Source organism: Erinaceus europaeus, chromosome 12, assembly GCF_950295315.1.
Source record: "Erinaceus europaeus chromosome 12, mEriEur2.1, whole genome shotgun sequence".
NCBI classification, from domain to species: Eukaryota; Metazoa; Chordata; class Mammalia; order Eulipotyphla; family Erinaceidae; genus Erinaceus; species Erinaceus europaeus.
In genome coordinates this window covers 25,766,405-25,786,866 of record NC_080173.1, presented here as the reverse complement: position 1 = coordinate 25,786,866, position 20,462 = coordinate 25,766,405, and the positions used below count along the sequence as shown (strand labels likewise).

The window sequence follows — 20,462 nt, the reverse complement described above, 5'->3', positions numbered from 1 at the left end:
CATATATAACCAGAGCATATAATTTCTAATCTATCCTGGTCACCCAAGGGCACTCTCTCTCCATGTGTGACAATTAACATGTGCATTGAATGAGTGCCCAAGACACTTCTCAAGTTAATGGCTTGTTTGTATGCAAATATCTGAAACAGATGCTGCCACTTCAAAACCTCTAACAGTTTTTTTTTTCTTTTCTTTTCTTTTTTTTTTTTTTTTTTTACTGCTAGTCCTCTGTTGCAAAGCACAGGTGTGATAGTGATAGGGAAGGATACAAAAATTTCTTATAGGGAGTCGTACAGTAGTGCAACAGATTAAGCGCAGGTGGCACAAAGCAGAAGGACAAGCAGAAGGATCCTGGTTTAAGCCCCCAGCTCCCCACCTGCAAGGGAGTCGCTTCACAGGCAGTGAAGCAGGTCTGCAGGTGTCTATCTTTCTCTCTCCCTCTCTATCTTCCCCTCCTCTCTCCATTCCCTCTGTCCTATCTAACAATGATGACAAGAATAGTAACTACAACAATAAAAAGAAACAACAAGGGCAACAAAAGGTAATAAATAAATATTTTTTAAAAAAATTTCTTACACTGGAATTTACCTGGATAAAATAAAGGGTTACAAAAGGGAGTAAGGGGGAGGCACAGATAAAATAGTCCCTAAAGTATTTTGGACAGTTTAAACCTGAGACTTCATTGTTTGTTGCTTGTCTATTGCCTTGAAATGTAATCCTGTGGAAATCAGGCAAACTGAGTTCGGAAGACAGATCTAGATTTTGTTATCAGGGTGGTTTTAGGTGAGTGGTCTAACTTCTGAGGATCAGTTTCCTTCTCTGTAAAGTGAGAATTGCATTAATATTCTCTTTCCAGGGTTTGTCTAAGGAATTAATGAATGATGAAATATTTTACTTGTTACAGTTGATTGTTGTTAGCTTTTGGTGTCTTTCCTTCTCATCAGTCAGCTCATCATTCACTCAATTAATTAGTTGTTAATGCCGATACAATGCTATAAATAGAGATAGCTAAGGAAACAGTAGAAAAGTAAAATATTTAACAGACTAAGCATTGACACTGGTGATAATAAAGCATTTACTATATAGATCAACTTCCATTCCAAATGCTTTATATACACCACCCATTGAATATTCTTACATGGTCTCCGATAAGGTTAGTCATCCTTATTAGGGATTCCACTATTTACACAACCAGGCCATATAGCCAGAGAGAGTAGAGCTAGAGGTGATCCATATACACTAGGTGAGAGCTCCTCCATCACTAGAAGGCAAAACCTCTCTTTCTCTCTTCTCTCTCTCTCTTCTCTCTCCTCTCTCTCTCTTCTCTCTCTCTCTTCTCTCTCTCTCTCTCTCTCCTTTTCACTGTCTCTCTCTCTATCTCTCTCTCTCTTCCCCGGATTGTTAAAATGATCTTCACTACATGAACAAATCTTTCCAAGCCTTAAGACAGAAATTCAGGTATACTCAACCTTCAGCAAACCCAGCACATTTTGAGAGCTTTCAGGGGATAACAAACTCTTTTCCTCCTAGACCAAAGTTGTGACAAATTTAATTGAATGCTGGAAGCTGCATGATTGCTTGTGATTTACCCAGGATGAATGGCTCTGCTTGTCTTCATTTCAGAAAGCATCACTTCCTGCCTATGGCACCCAGCTCTAGAGAATACATATTTTCCACAGAAAACTCAGCAGAAACTAATTTCCAGAATACTTCCAACTAAACCTCTAAACCACTAACCCAGACAAATGAAATTAAATTCCACCTTTCCTGAAGGTGAGTCTTTATATTTTTAAAGTATGAGCAACAGACTGAAATTTCATTTCAAATCCCTAAACATTAAGGCTATTGATCTTTGAAAATCTAAAGATTAATAGTTCTGAAAAGGAAACATGAAAGGAAATATCCAAGCAATTACAAGTAGCATCCAATAAAGAATAACAATAAATATTTAATAAGTTAAAGTAATTTTGAACATAGGAAGAGATGGCAAGATTTGGAAGATTGAAAAATGCATGTGTATGTTATTACATATACCTAAAATACTAGCTATAGATAGATATCTGTGCAACCTATACTATATATATATATATATATATATATGTATATATAGAGAGAGAGAGAGAGACAGACAGACAGAGAGAGAGAGAAGGAAATTACTATTCATAAAAATTACCCTCTCAGTGTTTTCCTTAGGTGAAAACACTCTAGTTTATGGTGATGAAAAATAAAGAGGGAATACTTGAATTTGCAGTGAGAAACACAGCATTAAGAAATGGAAGTATGTATCAGAGAGGAAGGACTCCATCCTAGAATATCAAAGGGATAAGAAATGGTCTACAGCCATACCACCCTGAACACGCCCGATCTCATCTGATCTCGGAAGCTAAGCAGGGTCGGGCCCGGTTAGTACTTGGATAGAAGAAGTAATGAGCTAAGATCAGGTTATATCTGATTATTATGTTCTCTAAAATGTAGCATATGTAGCATCCAGAACTTTATTACAAGTAGACCTTCAAAAAACAAGTGTTCTACATTAAGAAAAAAAATAATTTTTCTCTCTGTAGCTTTGACCTAAATTCTGACACAGTTCATATACATATATGAAGAAAATGTTGGCCCCAGAGCAGTGAAATAATATGTGTGTAAGACCCTAGAGACATGCGATAAAGAGAGACAGAGGGAGAGACAGAAAGAAAGAGAAAGAAGAGGAGGAGGGAGAAGAGAAGGAAATAGAGAAGTCATGGGTGGCACCCAGATTTGGGCAAGAGTATTACAGAGTACTGCAGCAACACTTGAGAATCTGGGAAACATGGAAAGAGAGGGAATTGATAGGAAATTGCAGGGTTTTGGCCCCAAATCCTTTAACAAATTTTCAGGCCACATGATTTCCAAATGGTTTGTGAATATTATAAACAGAAGTTGACAATATGTATCTTGAAACCTTAGATTCTGGTTTCAAATCATGACTGCTCTTTTTTAAATTTTAATTTATTTAAAAAAATTTTTGTTATTGGATCTCCCTGTAGCTGCCCTGCCCATCTCCATCATCAGAATTTATTGACTATTCATACTCATGCCTGTCTGCCCATGGCTTCTGAGCTGCCTGGTTTGATGATGCCTAAAAGTTCTAAGACCCCCTATTCCCAAGGACAGTGTGTGGTCAATGACTGCTGGGCTGAGGCAGGCTGTCTCAGGCCTGGCCTCCAGGCAGGACAGCTTCTGTGATCCAACTTGAGAGCTCCTCCTGTAGTAGGCTGAACCTCACCTGATGAACATGACTCTATTAACTTGGTTCTTTTTCTCAGTCCTCTCACCCTTCCAGGTAAGGTATCTGCAGAGGTACCATAAGTCATTTGCACAAATGAGACAGACACTTAGGCTCTATTTTTAAGAAACTGAGCCCAAGATATACACCCCTGACAAGGCATACTAGTTATTAGCAAGGTTGAAGGAGCCATTGTTAATGAGGTTTTAATCACAGCACACAAAGATAACGGACCAGAGTAAGAAAATGGGGGAAATTTGTTTATTTTTTTATGTTTCATTTGTTCATATAGTGGGCTACAAGATTGTAGGACTGTAGAATTATATCACACCCACCACCAAAGTTCTGTGTCCCCACCCACCCATCTCTCAAAGATAACCACCATAGTTTTCACAAGTCTTAGAAATAATTTACTTCTGGTTTTTTTGGTTTTTTTTTTCCTTCAAATTCATGTATATCAGTTCTCTAGGTGTAACACATAAGTGAAACCACCTGGTAGCTGTCTTTCATTGCTTTACTTGTTTCCCTAAGCAGAACCATCTCTAATTCCATCCATCTTGTCCCAAAGGACATAATATCATCTTTTTTTTTATTACAGAGTAGTCTTCCATGGAGTATATATACCGTAGTTTATTTAGCCAGTCATCTGCCAATGTGCATTTAGACTGCTTCCACTCTTTAGCCACTGGGAGGGTGGAGGGGGCATTTAAGTGATCAGTCACCGTCATAATTACCCCCTGAACTTTCTTTCCATGGCTGTATAGTTTGCAAAAATCCTTCTCACATGACTCAGAGAAATGAGCATTGTCCTTCACTTTTATGAGATAGAAAAGCTGAAATTCAAAGAGGTTAGAGTCAACATATTCAGAGAGTAAAACATGGTCATTCCTACTTGAATTGTTAGATTGAACACAATGCCAAAAGTTTGTTCACTCAAAACTACCTGATCATCTTCTCTTGCTCTGCTTCAGAAGTTAGGAAGTGCAGTGCATGCTTTCCCAGGATCTTTAGCACCTTTTATTATCCAGACAGTGTGTTCCAGGTCAATAGATTGTTAGATAACACTTTCCTCCTCTAAGAAAAAAGCAAAATGAAATGTACATCTTCTTCCCCGCTTGGAACAGGGTCAAGAAGTCAGAGTTATAGCAGGTGTTGAGGAATGAAAGGGGAATAGGGAATAAATCCAGGTGTGAGGGAGTATGGAACAGAACTAGACAAAAGGCTCTGAAGACCACAGACACTGTGGAGCTAGCTGATGCTCAAGCTGACACCCTGTCTGTGGCTACAGGCAGCCAGACACAAATACCAACTCAGACAGCACTTGCTGCCAGTTTAGCAGGAATTGGAAATGTAGCACATGCTTAGAAGAGAAGCTCAAGTGTTATGTAAAAGGTGAGGAAGGGAGGTGTAGGAAAAATGTCAATATAGTAGCAAATTATTCAAGGTGTTAAAGAGGAATGTCATGATGGTGATAAATTATCTTGTTATCCAATGATTTGTAACCAAATGCCAACCTTTCAGAAATCACGTACCTTTGCCTATTGGAATGTAAACACTTTCATTTCTGCTGAACATAGTCCAAATATTTTATGTAATCACTCACATAATTATTAAGAAATAGCAAACCTATGACATAGACTCTTCTACTTCTTCCTCTTTGTAATTGAGGAAACTAAGGCTCTGAGACTATACTATCCAGGAGTAGATACCAGTTACATAGATAACAGTCAAATTTAAATCTAACTTATATAAAATTTAAAAATTAAGGGGCCAGACAGTGGTTCAGTCAGTAGAGCTATGGGCTCAAGCCCTCAGTCCCCACCTGCATAGGGGAAGTTTTATGAGCAGTGAAATGGTGTTGCAAGTTCAGGTGTCTCTCATGTTTCTCTCTCTCTAAATCTCTCTCAATATCTCTCTTAATATCTGTATTCCTCTCAATCAATCAATTAAAAAGAGGGAAAAATGCTTCCCAAGAGTGATAGTCATACAGGCACTGAGCCCCAGCAATAACCCTCATGGCAAAAATAAATAAAAATTCATTTCTTCTTTGTTTTGTGTAATTTTATCCAGACTATTTTTAATTCAGGAACAGAGAGAGAGAGGCCATAGCACCAGAGCTTCCTCAGTGCCATAACATCTTTTGTGACACCAACTCAAAATGAGGCTCCACACATGGCAAGGCACACACCTTACCCAGTAAGCTGTCTCTTTGGACCCAAGAATTCAGTTCCTCTATGGTTGTGGATGTTGTCAGACACACACACACATATACAGGTGTGAAATTATACCCCTGAAGTCTTACAATTCTATAAGTGAATGCTAAAATGCTAATAATAATAATACTAACAATCCTCCCACTTATAAGTCTCTTGTGTAAATTTGTAAGTGTCTTATCTGAATGAAAGAGTGGCCTATAGTGGTGAAATTGCACATGTAAGAGGCCCTGATTCTTTGTAAGGAAAGAAAATGGATCAAAGTATGACTTCTAGAGTAACAAAAAGCTTACGGTTGAATCACACAAGAAATGATTGTCCTTAGAACATCTTTCTCCTCACCTCTCTTCTCTGCTTTATGCATATGTAGGGGAGAAAGAGATAGAGACTACTGGTAAACAAGAACATTCAGGATCTTTGTTGAGTGGATTCGAACATTTAGTTGGGGCCTGTGAATACAGAAGTGTCATAGTAAGGCACTATGATAGTGACAAATGAATTAACCTTGAAAAACATATGGGACCCTCCAAGAAAAAAAAAATAGTAACACATTTCCCAGTGTGATTTATCTGAAGTCATTTATGCAGACATGTCAGGGTGAAAAGGCCATATCAGAGGGGCAGAACAGGGAAATTCAACCACCCAGGATACTGACATCAGCTGTATAGAACAAGACCCCTAAAGGCAAGTCAGTAACTTCATCTGGTGTTAAACTAAGAAACAAGAAACTTATAAAGCACTGGAAGGAGAAAGATAACTTTGTAGCTTTTTAGACTTTCTGAGAGACTACAAAGCACATACAAAGTCTTTCTGGGGGCACCTTATTGATGATTTAAAGGACCTTCATGGGTAATGTTGTCTCTACACAACTTTTGTCTTATGTACTGTTTTCAACACTAACTCCCACATAAGCTATGACTCTACTCTTAAATCCTTTGATACCTGAGACCTCAAGAATCATTCATATTATATGAGTTTCTTGAAAGGCTCTCTGATTCTAATTGAAACTAATTTCATTCAATCCTAGTATTTATGTTTGCTTCTTGGACAACTCACACCTTGGTTTAATGCATAGGAGTTTTCCCCAGTCTCATTTCAGCTGCTTTTAGTATTGCAGGCCCTGGCCCCAGAGAGCAAGGTCGGATGGGCCTTGAAATTTAATTATTAAAACATCAATTATACAACTGGGAAGAGTGAAAATGGAAATGAGTCAGCAGCTGATGGAGAAAGAGGAGGTGGAAAGGAGTCCTGGGGACTGGAAGGACCAAGAACCACAACCAAGCACTGCAGCTGGAGGAGAAGTGCTTTAGGAAATAGAAAGATACATTATCACTTTCTCACATTCTGTCATTTTATCAGAATATAATGTTCAGATATTGTCTGGCTATTCAGATGGAGACAATGACCCTGGAGTCATATATTCCCAGAAGGAAGGAGATTTCAGCTTCAAACTAATCTTCCAGTTCAGAAGCTGTGGCACCTTAGCAAGTATATTCCAAAACACTTAGAAAAAACTGAGTTCTGCTGGTCCACTAGGGAAAGATAGAAACAACCTGTCAATGCCCATGCTTAGTGGAGAAGCAGCTACAGAAGCCAGAACTCCTACCTTCTGCTCCCCATAAACAACCTTGATCCATACTCCTGGTGGGAGAGAAGTGATAGGATGAAGATAAGGGGACTCTGCACTCCAGCTCCATCAGCACCCAGAGAGAGAGCAGGAAAAGGAGAGGGACATATGGAGGTAGTTATGATGTCATGAGTGGCTTAGAGGGAAAGAGAAGATTGAATCAAAAAAGGAAGGGGCAATTAACTATGTATGAATGTGGACAGATAGTTGTAGAGAAGATGGTCGGCCCATGTCTAAAACTTTAGGGGAACTGTGGTGGATTGCAGTGGGAGAGAGAAGATTCAGAACCCTGGTGTGAATTCAAACCTCGTCAACATGTAATTCTGTAATATAAAATATATAAAAAAATAAATAAATAAAATGTGGAGACTGTAGTTGATGAAAGGAAGAAAGAAAGAAAGAAAGAAAGAAAGAAAGAAAGAAACTGAGCTCTGCAAGAGTAAAAGTTGTGTCTTTGTTCACACTGTGTCTGGTATAGAATAAGCTCACAGCAAAAAAGTAATAGTGAATTTACAGTCTGCTCAGTCCAGCCATAAGATAAGTGTGGCTTTTATATTTAAATTATTGGCAAACACATACACACACATATATACGCATGTATGTATCAGAGGAATACTGTTATTTTCTAATGTGAAAATTACATGAAATTCAAATTCCAGAATTCATTAAGAGTTTAAATTTTAGCCATAACTATTTATGTACCCATCCTGTTATATTCTCTTTTCTCATCTTTGCTATAACTCTGCAATGGCTGAGTCAAGGAAACACTTGAATTCTGAATCATCTTTTCATATCTCAGGTTTTACCTAGTTTGCTTCATAAGAGTCCCAGAAAGCAGTTACATTCAGGTAGTAATGTGAAGAAAGACAGGGAAAATAAGAGGAGAAGAGGAATTAAAGTTTGGGAGGCTCTGGCAGGGAAAACATGTTTTACATAAGCATCACTCATCACATTTGAACAGAAAGTAATGGATTAACATGGGCAAAAGGAAGAAAAGTGGGGAAAAGCGATTTTTGACTTACATTCTGGTAGAAAGCTATGGAAATCATCCCCTTGAAGAAAGACATAAAAAATGGATGCTTTCATAAGAGGGCTCTTGTAGGCCCGTACAGGGCCTTGGCCTTACCATAAAGCAGCTATGGTAGGGACTGCCCCAGTCTCCAGAGGGAGGCTGGGTTATCTTGCCCTGCCACTCATGGAAGATTGATCCTGAAATTATTGCAGCCTACAGTGTTGCCAGCAGTAACCATGAGCTCTAAGCTCAGAACAATAGGGACTTAGAGAACACACAGCTCTGGTGCTAAATATCACTTTATATATATGGGCTCTGGATCGGGTGGATAGAGGTAAATAGTCAGTTCTATCCACAGAATAGTTTCAAGAACAGGAACTACTCTCTGCCCTAAACCAACTCTCTAGCCCTTTTCTCTGACACCATTTTCTCAGACGATGTCTTTATCCAACTTCAGGCAATGCTTTTATCCAAATTCATGTTAGCTATCAAACCCAAGCAAAACTACCATAGTTGTGAGCCCCTAGAAACCTGCCTAAAATGGACTTTGAAGCTTTCTTCCAGCCTAAGATCCCTCATCTTATCTGTTATGTTCCTACTTTTTGGTTCCTGTTCATTTTACCTCACTTTATGTCCTGCCACCTTCCAGACACCAAGTTGCAGATGCTGCCATGATTCCATCCTGACTTCTCTAAGCAGACAGCCTCACCAATGTGTCCTGAAACATCACCTCTTCAGAGCTCTGGCCCATTAGGGAAAGATAGAAACAGGCTGGGGATATGGATTGACCTGCCAGTGCTCAAATTCAGTGGAAAAGCAATTATAGAAGTCAGAGCTCATACTTTCTGCACCCCAAAAACAATTTTGATCTATACTTCCAGTGGGGTAGAAGTGATAGGAGGAAGAGGATAAGAGGGCTCTGAACTCCAGCTCCATTAGGTCCCAGAGAGAGATAGAACAAGAGAGATATTTGGGTGTAGTAATAGGGTTATGTGTTGTTTGAAGGGGAAGAGAGGAATGGACCTGGAAGAAAAAGGGGGCAATTAGGTACAAATGTAGACAGACAGTTGTAGAGATGACAGTTAACCCATGTCTGCAACATTGGGAGAACTGCGATGGTTTGCAATAGAGGATTCAGAACTTTGGGATTCAGAACACTGATGGTGGGAACAGTGTGGAATTGTGCCCCCTGTTGACATGTAATTTTGCAAATCAATATTGTATCACTAATAAAAAGTTTTATTTAAAAATGCATGCATAATGCTCCAACCCAAACTAAAGAAGCAACACAGAAAAAGCATTTTTGACCTTTCCCTGCTACTCAGTTTCCATGTAATAATAGAAAATAACTTATGTAGAATATGAAAATAAATCATTAGAGAAATTAAGTAGTATCTTTTATTTAAGAGCCATCATTTTAAGAGAAAGCCTCTCAATCTTCTCCACAGCTCTGAATAAGACATATATCACTTTATCCCTATTTTTATAGGTGGGAATTTTGAGACATAGAGAGGCCAGTGACAGAGTTAGGATATAAATCTAGGAAGTCAGAAGTCTAACTCTATACTTTATAATAATAGCCACTGTATACTCCCAAGACTAATACATGTTAAACATTTGATGTCAGTTCTATAATACTTCTTAAAATTAAAAGAAAAATAGGAAAATCAAAAACATTTTATTCTTCCAAAAGTGTGTGATGAGTAGAGCAAGCTTTAGCATATTGTCCACTGCTTCTACAGAATCCAACAAACATTTATATAAAGAATGATGATGTTGCTTCACCCTCAAACATCATCTGCAAAATTAAGATAATAAACCTCAACTTTTTTTTTTAATTTACCAAAGCACTGAACATCTCTGGCTTATGGTGGTGCAGAGTATTGAACCTGGGACTTCAGAGCCTCAGGCATGGCAGTCTCTTTAGAAAACCATTATGCTATCTACCATGCCTGGCCCTGAGATTTGGCACTATTTGACCAGAGGCCTTGTTACAAGGAATCCAACCTTGTTAACTAGGAAGCGATGGTTTTGTCAGTGTTTCCATTATGTAAATAAAAATTATAATTAAATAAAATAAAAAATTAATCCCAACTTACAGTGTTGCTTCAAGATTGAATTTACCTGAACAGCACTAAGGAATCTAGAATATAATATGGTATAGTGGCTCATGGTAGCTTTGTAATTCTTAGAACACCCTGTCTGATTCTCTATTCAAAGTCCCTTTAATTAGAGAGGGAGACTTGATTTTGTCTATCTTCCACACTCAGATGAGTTTCTGAGGTCTTGAATTTGGTCCCAGTAACATCTGGGAGCACCATAGACAGTATGATGGAGCTCCGTAAACAATGGAATGATGCTTTGCAGCCTCTCTCTCTCTCTCTCTGTTTTTGTCTGTACTATCTCTTCTTCTCTCTCTCTATCTCCCTAAAACTAAAAAACAAAAAAATAGTAAGTCTGAGAGCAATGGAATCTCACATGCGCAAGACTCTGCACCTCAAAAAAGTAAGTCATGAAAAGAATTGTAATGTAATTAATAGTCAGGTGGTGGCATACCCAGTTGAGTGTTCATGTTACAATGAGCAAGACCTAGGTTCAAATCCCTACCTCTAAGGAAAAAGCTTCCTAGGAGGTGAAACGGTACTACAGGTGTCTCTCTTCCTCTCTCCCCGTCTCCCCCTTCCTTCTCAATTTTCCTCTGTCTCTATCCAATGAAAATGAAGCTGATGAAATTAATTTTACTAATATATTTTACTTAACCCAATATCCAACATAATGTCATTTCAGCAGCATAATAGAAAATATAAATAATATTTAAGTGTTATTAAAGGTATAGTTTATATTTTTGTCTTATACTAAGTCTTCAAAATCCAGCGTATCTTCTAAACTTGTAGTACAACTCGTTCAGAGCAGACAAGTGCTCAGTAGCCACAGCTGTCACAGTGGACAGCTTATCTCTAGACAACAAATGTTCTAAGGACAGAAAGCAAGATTTATATTGCTATAATCACAGCATTAGACAATGTTTGAAAGTAAGAAGCAAGTATATGTCTTTTAGACAAATTAAAAAGAAAAACTAGCTGTACAGAGGCACAATGGAGTCTTAGAGAAAGAAAGTGGTTGGTCGAAAGTTCCAGGAGTAATTAATAGCAGCCTCCACTGGAGACTGTGCCCCAGTGCCTACTGGGAGTTCTTTGTAGGCTTCTCTCAGGTAAGTCTTCCCTTCCAGACTCAAGAGAGATCCCAAAGATCAGACCAATGCATCTTTATTAAAAATTTGACCTTGGAAGACAGGAAGAGTTTGGTATTGTGAGAAAACTTTTCTTTCCATTACCTTGTAAATCCTATAGATTGATAGGTATTATGTAAGCGGCATTAAGTGCTTTGCACTTAAAATGTTATTTTGAAGCTGTGTAGCTATTGTATTATCAGCAGAGATTTCCTTCAGGATTCAGCCTTCAATTTCTCTCACAGAAGCTGAAGATGAGTCAGAATTAGCATTCCATAACCAGATTTATGGATGTGGGAGATGATGGGAGGGGTAGAGACCTGGGGCTTGAATGAAGTGGCAGAGACATCATGCATTAGATATTTTACTAACCACTAACTGACTTCTCTCTCTCCCTCTCTCTCACTTCTTCCCTCCCTCTACTTCACTCTCACTCTCTTTTTACCAGAGCACTGCTCAGCTCTGGCTTACGATGGTATTGAGAATTGAATCTGGGGAGTCTGGTGCCTCAATCAGTAAGATGTCATATTACTGATGGTTCTATCTCCTCAGAAAGTTCAACTGATCATTTTACTCTTGAGCATAAGCTACCTACAACCAGGTAGCTTGGTGTCCATTAAGATACTGCAAAGCATTAAATAAGGAAATGCTTAAATCCAGAATTATTGTTTACTATAGTAAACACAAATTAAATTTGTTTTTAATTCAATGGGGTGTCTGTGCTGGCCCTAGAGCTGTGTGTACTCAGAAGCAATGTTTGCAATACATCAAGAACACAATAAAACTGCCAATTTTTCCTATTTAAAAATACCCACCGAGAGCTTAGATGATAAGCCAACAGAAATGAGATACCGTTAATTACATCCATAGGTGATTGTGATCCAAAAGGGATCATTTTGCTTTTTTTAACTGGAAGTAAATCATTTATTATACATGAAGGCATGTAATTTTTGGAGCAGGATGAAATATAAGGTAACAATACTGAGAGGAAGCTATTATGCAGATACTCTAGCTCCTAGTGGCTTCTTTATACAACTTTTGAAAATATGCCTGCTTCATTAGAGGGAGCTTCCTAATAAGGAAAGACCATCTTTTTAAATTATTTAGCTTAAATTTCACAGTTCACTAAATTCCTTCTTTGCTGAAATAAAATAATACAAATTCTACAAAAAGAATAAGCATATGGGAAGTATTTCAGGGGACATTCTGTCAGATAAAGACTTGACCCAGAATATTTTGAAGATAATGTATTTAGTAAACATTTTATGGCCCGTCTCTTAGATTAGAACTTAATGATATAGAACTTTGAGTAGGTCATAGCTCCAATCTTCAAGCAAAATGCAGACTAGTGATTCTTTTTAACTTCATCTTGCTGAAATGAGCATCAGATCTCTCTTTTCCACATATTAGGTATTTTCTTTGTTCTCAATATTTATTTATCTATCTATTTATTTATTGTATAGAGACGTCAAAATTTAGAGGGAAGGGGAGAGATAAAAAGGGAAGAGACAGCTGCAGTACTACTTTACCACTTAGGAAGCTTTCCTCCTGCAGGTAGGGACCTTGAATCTAGGTTCTTGAGCATTGTAATTAGTGTGCACTCAGCCACCTAGTCTCAATGTTTGCCTAGCCCTTCATCCCAGTTTTTTAATTAACAGGTGTGCATGTATTTACATGAAAAGAAGTGTAAGAACACAGAACCACAGCTTGTTTTCAGTATCAGTTAACTGCTCTATTAACAAGTCAGTGGTTTTGAATGCAGATCCTTTGTTGTTGTAGTTCACATATCTGGAGGTTGGCTAAAGGTTGGTTGCTCTAGTCTGGTCTTAGCTGAGTAATTCTGCTCTTCCAATCTTGATTCAGGTATCTGGAGCTGGGCTGGACAGTTCCAGATGGCTTGCAGATAAGTGAAATGTTCTCCCTCACTGAAAAGGGAATATTAAGGACAACTATATGATCTCAGATCAAGCTCAGTGGATCCCTATTACAAGAAAGATCAGGGTATTATCCAGTAAATGGATACCACCATGTCTTCCTGACACCCAAAGACCTACAGAAGCTCTGAAAGGGTTGAGGTATGCTTCTCTGTCCCTGGAGCTAGGAGGTTAAGAAGGACTGTTGTAGGCTAGGGGTATGGATTGAACTGTCAACATCCATGTCTAGCAGAGAAGCAATTACAAAAGCCAGACCTTCCACCTTCTGCTCCCCATAAAGATCTTTGGTCCATACCCCCAGAGGGATAAAGAATAGGGAAACTTCCTATGGAGGGGAGGAGATATGGAACTCCAGTGGCGGGAATTATATGAAATCATACCCCTCTTATACCACAATCTTGTCAATCACTATTAAATCTCTAATAAATAGTAATAATAATAGAAGTCCTATTGTCCTGAGAGACCCAAGAGCCTGTCTCTGTTCTACTGTCGGCCTATGCAGGAGAGATATCAATAGCTATGTCTGTACCACTGTCCTGGAAAGATCCAGAGAAAATTTACTCTGGCCCTAAGCAGATAAAAATGGAAAGAAATTAAGATTCCTAAGGGCCTAAATAAGCCATGATATGCAGAGGAAAAAATATTCAGAACAAAAATTCAACTGAAATGGAAAAATCTTTATTTATATTAGCAAAAACAGATAAGATGACTTAGAGTTACGTGTAGACATCTCCCTTAAACATAGCCACTCACACATGAACACATATTTCTAAAACTAAAAATGTAATTTTAATTTTTAAAAAATGCTAAGAGCTGAAACTGGGGGTGGTCACTGGTGAGATCTGAACTAATGACACAGAAGATCAAGATAAATTTCTGAAACAGCAAAGCAACAATTCAATGGTTAAAAGTCATCAGTGAAAATGGTAAGAGATTTAGTCTCTAAATCCAAAGGCCTAACATGAGAATAGTTATTTTTACAAGGGACAAGAAAGACAGAAGAGTATGCATAATTATATAAGTCAAGAAAGAAAATATCCCAAGCAATAGAAAGATCTGGGTCTAATTCCATGATGATTTGAACAAAAAGCCCCTAGATGTCTTATAAAATTCCAGAGCAAAATATTTTAGAAGAAATTAATGTCCTAAATTCTCACTACCTACTTACATAATTTAAAAGATAAAAGGAACTGGGGTTTGGGCAGTAGTGCAATGGGTTAAGCACTTGCAGTGTGAAGCCCGAGGACCACCGTAAGGATTCGGGTTCGAGTCCCTGGCTCCTCACCTTCAGGGGAGTCACTTCACAGGCAGTGAAGCAGGTCTGCAAGTGTCTATCTTTCTCGTCCCCCTCTGTCTTCCCCTTCTTTCTGCATTTCTCTCTGTCCTGCCCAACAACAACGACATCAATAACAACAATAATAATAACCACAACAACAATTAAAAAAACAAAAGGGGGGAAAACAAACAAACAAAAAAAAGATAAAAGGAACTATGGAAGACTTTCATGCCTGAGGCTCTGAGGTCCCAAGTTCAATCCCCAGCATCACCATAAGCCAAAACTAAGCAGTGCTCTGGAATCTCTCTACAGGTGTCTGTCTCTCTCACTATCTCCCCATTCCTCTCAACTTCTGGCTGTCTGTATCCAATAAATAAATAAAGATTTTTTATATATTTATTAATTTTTCCCTTTTGTTGTTCTTGTTTTTTATTATTGTTGTAGTTATTATTGTTGTTATTGATATTGTTGTTGTTGGATAGGACAGAGAGAAATGGAGAGAGGAGGGGAAGACAGAGAGGGGTAAAGAAAGAGAGACACCCGCAGACCTGTTTCATCGCTTGTAAAGCGACTCCCCTGCAGGTGGGGAGCCGGGGGCTCGATCCGGGATACTTCAGCCGGTCCTTGCGCTTCTCACGCTTAACCCGCTGCACTACCACCTGACTCCCAATAAAGATGATTTTAAAAAATGAAATATTTAGTTGTTTTGTACCCATATTAAGCACTTTAGGAACAAGTATAGCTCTTAGAATGAAGAACATACTCCCCAGGAAAAGATATCTCAGTGTTCTACTTCCCAGAAACTGAGTATAATCTTTGAGGAGGAAAAATAGATTTTGTAAATGTGAATAAGTTACAATATGAAAATACGAAAATGAACAGGTCCTATTGGATTTATCTAAGTGGGCCCTAAATTCAAGTGCAAGTATATTTATGAATGAGACAGAGACCATTTTGACAGACACATAGGGAGAACATGATCTGAAGGAAGACATATGTGGCAAAGAGAGAGAGACCAGAGAATGGACCCACAAGACTAAGAAAGTCAGGACAATCGCCAGCAACTGGAAGAGACAATGAACAGATGCTTCTTTAGAGCTTCCTGAGGGTATGGCTGCCTCCTTAAAATTTAACTTTAGGATTCTGACTTTCTGAACTGTGAGAGAACAAGTGGCCATTGATAAAGCCATAACATTTGTGCTAATTTTCATGACAGCCTTGGGAAATAAATAGAATCATGATAAATTAACACGTGTTAGTACACACAAAAGAGCATCTAGAGTCTGAAGGCAAATTGACTGTGATTTGAAAGAGACGTCAAATTCCAGGTCATTTGGAGAGTGCTCCTGCTTTGTCATGGGCATGACCCAGGTTCCAGCCTGGCCCCCTCCACACTGGAGGAAGGTACTGTGTTGTGCTGTGGTATCTTTCTCTCTCTCCATCTGTTCTTCTATTTCTTTCTTACTATATGAAATGGAACAGTGAAGCCCCAGTAACCAAAAAAAAAAAAAACTTTTTAAGTTAAATTTCAGAGGTCTGCTCCTGAAAGTTGTTCTCTTTAGCTTCCTTTCAAAGAACTACCTACAGCTGTCACCAGCTCATACTTTCTCTGTTGTCTATGTTGGAAACTGAAACCCCAAACAACGAAGCAAAGGAAAGCAAACAGCTGCTTATGATTTTTTTTTTTTGCACACAGACAGATTAAATAATAAATAATTCAATGAAAACTTTTTGCAGGGAGTTTACAAGTACTTTTTTTTTCAGAGCTCAGGTGGTAGCAGATGGAGGTTTATATATCTATATCCATCTTACAGTAACTGATCTAAGAGCCTGACTGAAGAGGAAAGAACATTTTCCCTGAGGATCTTTGGTCTCTTCCTGGTGAAGTATTATCATGCCATCTGGAACCAGGCAGTTTATTCCTTTCACAGAAGTTGAGAAGATAATTACCAGACAATTTCAATGATGACTGGCTTAGAACCAACTGTAAAACCACCCTCTCTGTATTCTAAACCACTGCTCTCTTGGCGACCAATTTAGACTTAATGGAACTAATCTTATTTTATACTTAGATAGTGCTTTTCCTGTAAAAAAAAAAAAAAAAAAAAAAAAAAAAAAAAAAAAACACTGTAGAGGGCAGGACATCAATTGTTTCTTTACTGTTTCTTACATGGAAATTATGTGACAGAAGTGGAGAAGGAATCATTGTCTACATTTTCCAGAAGAAAATTGAAATACAGGGAAGCTATATGACTTGTCCAAGTTCAAAACTTAAAATCCATTGATGTGCTTCCTAACTACATATAATAAAAATAAGATTACTGTTTTCATGTGGGATTTGAGGTGTGCCTGGATATAAGAGAAATCATTTGTGTAAAAGCAGGCAAAAGAGGGATAAATATCAAGGCATTTCTAATCATCCAAGCCTCCATTACCTTGCTTTCTTTTGGGTAAGATCTATTTTTAACAATTCATCCCAGGTAGGGACCATACAGCAGGGAACCCAGTTGAGTATATATGTTATCATGTACAAGGACCCAAGTTCAAATCCCCAGTCCCCACCTGCAGGAAGGAAACTTCATGAGCAGTGAATCAGTGTTGCAGGTATCTCTCTTTCTCCCTCTCTACCTTGCCCTACCCTCTCAATCTCCCCATTTTTATCAAATAAAAGAATGGAGGAAAAAATAACCCCAGGTAGCAGAGGATTGGTTTTGTAGCTATCAAGCCAGTGATAGGAAGGAAGGAAAGAAAGAAAGAAGGAAGGAAGGAAGGAAGGAAGGAAGGAAGGAAGGAAGGAAGGAAGGAAGATAGGGAGGGAGGGAGGAAGGAAGAAAGGAAGGGAGGGAGGGAGGGAGGGAGGAAGGAAGGGAGGAAAGAAAGAAGGAAGGAAGGAAGGAAAGAAATTCATCCCAGTTGAATTCTGAGTTAAATATAAATTTCACCTTCACACATCAATATGTCATTTGGTCCCCTGCTCTATTTTGCCTTCTGATATCCTAAAAGAACCCATAAATATCAAACTTATTTATCTGAGTACATAGTTCTCAAATAACTTGATTCAGGCATTTCCTTGGTAAGTCATTAATAAGTAAAGTTTTAAGGTGATCATTCTCCACAGTTCTATAAAAAGAAAATTAAAAGCAAGATCAATTGACCTTCTCTTTTAAATGCTGGAAAATCCTGCATTTTTTATGACTATCTGAAGTTCTTTACTAAAGTGAATTAACATTTCTATTTCTTGAGTCAATGTTTAATGAACAATTTGAATTAAAGGCAAGACATCCAAAAGCATATGTTCAATTTAATTTATTCACCAAATATATAAGGAGTCCACATTGGTTCAATGAGCAAAGCAACATGTCCAATCCTAACATGCATCCATTCTACTGGGAAAACTCAGACAAAAGAAAAAAAAAACATAAAACTTTAGTCTGTAGCTTAAGCAAAACATATTCAAAGATCAAGGCTGTTCATTCCTGCTACTCCAGCACATACAACTTGAAGTAGAAAATTGTAGACCAACAGAAACACAAAGAAGCTGGTCTCACATCTACAGTTGAATTTTTTATAACTAAGTAAAAGCTGCCCACAAGCATGACATGCAAAACTTAATCATTCAGCGACACAGGGAAATGTAGGAATTTTTAAAACTGTAGATGCTTCAATAAGGTGAGCCATTGGAAGAAAGGTGTATGTTTGCCAAGGATTCCTCCGGGAGCCTGGGGTCCTTCTTCCACTTTCTTGCACCTGTTCTGCTATTATATTTATATACATTCCCAGAGACTATGGGAAAAGAACACAAAACACAGAGAAAGTCAATTGCAATGATCCCAACAGCACTAATTCACCCCATAGTTTTCTGGTGGGTTTTAAAAAAATTTTATCAGTGATGTAATATTGATTTACAAAATGATATGATAAAGGGGATGTAATTCCACACCATTCCTACCACCAGAGTTCTATGTTCTCATCTCCTTCTAGTGGAAACTGCGTAGTTCTCCCCAGATCACAGATATGGGTTGATTATGTATCTCTATCCATATATATAACCTGCATCTACATTTTTTATTCATTTTTATTCACTTCTATGATCAGTCCTGCTTTCACTGCATCTCTTAGTCATACCTACATCTATTATAATTCACAGTGTCCTTCCGTTTTCCTCTTCTTTCTCAGTTAAGTGAAACAGTGCCTGATTTCCTCTGCTGCTTTCCTTATTCACTTGAGTTTCAGCTCATCCATAGTTTTTTGTTTGTTTGTTTGTTTGTTTGAGTGTTTGCTATCTAAAATGTTTGGTGGCGAGTTTCTTGTCTTCTCAGGAAGCCCTGTGAATGGTGAAGCATGATTATGCTATATATCCTTCTCTCTCCTCGCTCTCTGTTTCTACCTTTCTTCTCTCTCACTCTTTCTCTCTCCTTTCATCCCCTCTAAAATAATGAATAGGAAAAAAAAAATCAGCCTGGAATGACCACTCAGCAGAGTAGTAGTATACATGTTAAAGGTCCTGGATTCACACTCTACTACCGTAAGATAATAATAATAATAATAATAATAATAATGATAATAATAATAAATTGTTATATATTTAACACAATTAAAATTTAAATTGATTAATAATTATAAAGTTATTAGAACAAGCCTGATACATTGCAAGCACAAGGTAGTATTTATTAAATGTATGTTTTTATCTTTTTTTAGTTTTCAACTTTGGAAAAAATATTAAATGACATATACTAAATTTTTTATTATTTTTCAATAATAATAGCTAAATAGGAAAAATTCAAATAAGCAAGAATAGAGCCTAGAGGACTTTTTGCAGGTGTCCCCGTCATTTTTCCACAGGGTTTTGACAATCTTCTCATTGCTCTTGGAGCCAAGGTTTTCTTTCTTTTCTTTTTTCTTTTATTTATAAAAAGGAAACATTGACAAAACCATAGGATAAGAGGGGTACAACTCCACACAGTTCCCACCACCAGAACTCCATATCCCATCCCCTCCCCTGATAGCTTTCCTATTCTTTTTTTTTAATTTTTTTTTAATATTTATTTTATTTTATTCTCTTTTGTTGCCCTTGTTGTTTTTTTATTGTTGTAGTTATTATTATTGTTGTTGTCATTGTTGGATAGGACAGAGAGAAATGGAGAGAGGAGGGGAAGACAGAGAGGAGGAGAGAAAGATAGACACCTGCAGACCTGCTTCACCGCCTGTGAAGTGACTCCCCTGCAGGTGGGGAGCCGGGGTTCGAACCAGGATCCTTATGCTGGTCCTTGTGCTTTGCGCCACCTGTGCTTAACCCGCTGCGCTACAGCCCGACTCCCAACTTTTCTATTCTTTAACCCTCTTGGAGTATGGCCCCAAGGTCATTGTGGGATGCAGAAGGTGGAAGGTCTGGCTTCTGTAATTGCTTCCCCTCTGAACATGGGTGTTGACAGATCAATCCATATTCCCAGCCTGTCTCTCTTGTTTTCTATCTCCTCCTCGTCTGCCTCTATTCTTCCTCTTCAGATTCAGTATCTATGCTAAAGAGATACACCCATTCCTTTCCTTCCTTCCTTTCTTTAGAAGGAAGGAAAGCCAAGTAGTCCTAGACACATTTCATAACCTCTCTAAATCACTGTTGCACTGTCCCCAGCATGGGAACAATATTATCCTTTCCATTCATTGCAGGGTTGTGAGGATTAAATGGGATAGATAAGCCTTCCATAAATGCCAGTGTGTACTTTTCGAATTCTTGGAAATTGGAACTCATAGAAGTCCAGCTATACACTGTAGATCATAGTAAAATATAATTAGTATGTTTAATTAGATGTGAGAAGCTATTTCTTTATGAAGAACTTAGTGATGAAGCATTGATAATTTCACATCAGGACACCTAGAGCTATCAGAATATAACTTGTTGTGAAAGT

General features: G+C 38.0%; 1 long non-coding RNA gene across 1 annotated transcript; it reads right to left on the bottom strand.

Annotated features, from left to right (window-relative positions):
- Positions 1 to 17,837: 17,837 nt before the first annotated feature.
- On the bottom strand, positions 17,838 to 18,923 carry LOC132541709 (uncharacterized). The gene is made up of 2 exons (XR_009552805.1): positions 18,686 to 18,923; positions 17,838 to 18,339 (listed from the first exon to the last, which is right to left on the bottom strand). It is a non-coding gene; the product is annotated as an uncharacterized LOC132541709 (long non-coding RNA).
- Between the last annotated feature and the right edge of the window lie 1,539 nt (positions 18,924 to 20,462).